The sequence below is a fragment of the Schistocerca piceifrons genome, chromosome 6, assembly GCF_021461385.2.
Source record: "Schistocerca piceifrons isolate TAMUIC-IGC-003096 chromosome 6, iqSchPice1.1, whole genome shotgun sequence".
Lineage (NCBI taxonomy): Eukaryota > Metazoa > Arthropoda > Insecta > Orthoptera > Acrididae > Schistocerca > Schistocerca piceifrons.
In genome coordinates this window covers 403,103,984-403,107,269 of record NC_060143.1, presented here as the reverse complement: position 1 = coordinate 403,107,269, position 3,286 = coordinate 403,103,984, and the positions used below count along the sequence as shown (strand labels likewise).

The following is a 3,286-nucleotide window of genomic DNA, read 5'->3' as shown; positions in this document are numbered from 1 at the left end:
TATTATGCATGACACGCTGAATTTTCGGAACGTGTCGACGCTGTCGATGAGCTCCTGAATAGCTATTTTCAGCTCAGCAATGGATTTGGGGTTACTGCTGTACATCTTGTCTTTCATATAGCCCCACGAATACGGGTTGCATGTGTCAGATCCGGAGAATATGGCAGCCAATCGAGGGCCATGTCAGCGGCCTTGGGTACCCCAGAGCCAGAATGCAGTTACCAAAGTGCTCCTCCGAGACATCACTCTCCAGCTTCGATGATGGCGAGCTCTGTCTTGCACGTAACACATCTTGTCGAAATGAAGGTCATTTTGGAAAAAGGTGATCAGATCATCTTCCAAAACTTCCTGTACCGTTCGGTAGTCACTGTGTCATTAAGGGATATCGCACCGTTTTTTCTGCTGTTGGACGTTGCATACCACACAGTCACCTGTCGAAAGTGAAGAGACATCTCGATCGCGAAATGCCGATTTTCAGTTCCCAAAGTGAGCCAAGTTTCCTTACTGACGAACCCACCGAAATGAAAGTGAGTTTCGTCGCTAAACCAAATCGTCCAGCGCATACTAATTCCCATCATGCGCCGTGGCCAACCGTGCAGTTTGAACAGTTCAGAATTTATCACTATTTAATTCATGTAGTTCAATAATTGTCACCCTGTACTTAAAAACCTCGCTGCTATAAAATTCTGTGGATGGCTTATCGAGAAATAAAATTATGCAGACTCCGTTATGGATTACCTTCGGCGATTTAAAATATCGGTGACTGCAGTCAAACAAAGATGATTAAAGTTTCCTGACATTTCAGCAGGAGAGGAATCTCTGAATCTGGATAATTTAATCTTCTTACTAGAGAAGGTTATTTGTCCAGATCGAAAAATACATACAGTATGTTTACAACTAGTTTCGGCAAGTTAAATTCCCGTCTTCAGATCACTTCTATACATACACTTTTATGCCGCTCTCGGTAGTGGACGGCCATTTAGTCATGGGTATATCTGGCGACAACTCGTTGAGGAAGACGCAACAGTGTAACGTTATACCTTACACAACCATTATGCAACCGCGAATCAATCAAATACATTTGGCCGACAGGATATTGCTTGTTGTTGAAACGTCCCCTTTGAAAAATTGTACAAGACTGTGCTTAAACTGACACACAATATTTTTGACGCAACGCAATCTGACTTTCAGTAATCCCTACAGAAGAATGGCCCTGACTAACATTAACTTATACGTTTCACGTATCTCTTACCTCACAAAAATCTTCGTCACTCGAACTACTGCAGCCGGCCACGGTGGCCGAGCGGTTCTAGGCGCTTCAGTCCGGAACCGCGCGACCACTACGGTCGCAGGTTCGAATCCTGCCTCGGGCATGGATGTGTGTGATGTCCTTAGGTTTAAGTAGTTCTAAGTCTAGGGGACTGATGACCACAGATGTTAAGTCCCATAGTGCTCAGAACCATTTGAACCATTTTTTCGAACTACTGCAAAACAGCGAGCGCCACTACTGCCAGCTAAATAAAAGATGCAAACTACGGAAGGCACTAACTACTGACAGGCATAGTTAGCAAATGAAAGATTTTAATAGAGAACAAAAAATGTATTTACCTTAATAGTCATAATATATATAGCAGTTCATGACATCCATTCTTACAAATCTAATGTTTCTGATGGACACACCTCCAGATTATCCATTCTCAAAAATCCGCCATCTCACTTCCCCACATCCACCACTGCTGGCGGCTCACGTCCAACTGCGCAACGCTACGCGCTGTTAAAATCCAGCTGCCTAACACTATAATGGCAGACAACAATGGAAACTAGCCACTGACTGCACACAGCACAGCCAGTGATTTTCATACAGAGCGCTACGTGGCTTTACCAATAAGAAAACCTAAACAGCCTACTTACACTGTGTCCGTGTTGACGGCTGACGGCACACTATGCCAATCATTGTACAAGTGCTGGGGGCACTTTGGAACTCAGTACTGATTCCTTCCGCAGGTTTCGTGTGAATTCTTACAACTACCATCCCTGACTATTATGTCTCTCTACGCACTCGTTACCCTTTACATCCTTCTTAGCAACCCGTTCTCCTTCATTTCCTAGTGATCTTAGCTAGTATATGCTCCTTAAATTTCCCTCCTCCATAACTTGCTATACGTAAGAAAATATCTATTTTGTACACCTACAGATTCTTTTTACATTTTCTGCTATTATTATTATTATATCAGAATTGTTCTACAGACACTCAAATCATTTTATTACTAGTTGTTAAATTAAAATTATTGTTATTTCTTAATCTGCTATGATGTAAAAATAGATATTGTATGTGTGTCACCCAACTACGATATAAGAGATGGCCTCAAGGACCTAATCCTATCAGGTAAATAAGTAAATAAAAACAAACAAAAAGTAACGCTCAGTGGTCCAGTTTGTCATTATATGAGATTTTTCTGTCATGTTTGAGTTGTGGATTATTCTTCGAGTTTGCACATCACGATCTCATCGCCAACAGTCGACTTGTGCAGCTTTAGGTTAGAAGCGTCCTTGATGAATTTTGTTATTCGGATGACATCCAGTGACTAGTCCACGTACGAAGTCACTGGGTATTCCTGGCAGACCAGTTCTGCTGTTACTTCTTATGTACCGACACCACAATACTCCCCGTTACTCGTGGCATTTAACGGTCCATTTCGCATTATTTAGGGACGCAGAATAATTTTGATTAGATAGTATAACTTAAGGGTGGCAACGGCCTTGCCGCAGTGGACACACCGGTTCCCGTGAGATCACCGAAGTTAAGCGCAGTCGGTTGTGGTCAGCACTTGGATGGGTGACCACCCAGGCCGCCATGCGCTGTTGCCATTTTTCGGGGTACACTCAGCCTCGTGATGCCCATTGCGGAGCTACTCGAGCGAATAGTAGTGGCTTCGGTCAAGATTACCATCATAACGACCGGGAGAGCGGTGTGCTGATCCCACGCCCCTCCTATCCGCATCCTCCACTGAGGATGACACAGCGGTCGGATGGTCCTGGTAGGCCACTCGTGGCCTGAAGACGGAGTATAACTTAAGGAAATTCCAACGTTTTCTAAATCACAACTACGACTTAGCAAGTTAACGAATTGAGCGTTTTCCTTGCAAGTCGTGTTTTCCCTATTTTCATTAAGGATTCAATTCATTAGTGGCATTCACGTACGTAACGCTTGCTGTGGAGCGTTATTTATTTTCCCTTGAAACTTCCGTTGATAACTCAATCTCGAGGAAGAGACGGCGGTAGGGGA

The 3,286-nt window shown here is 43.6% G+C and overlaps 1 pseudogene; it reads left to right on the top strand.

Moving 5' to 3' along the window:
* The first annotated feature begins 2,750 nt into the window (after positions 1–2,750).
* Positions 2,751–2,868, top strand: LOC124803712 (annotated as a pseudogene).
* The last annotated feature ends 418 nt before the right edge of the window (positions 2,869–3,286 follow it).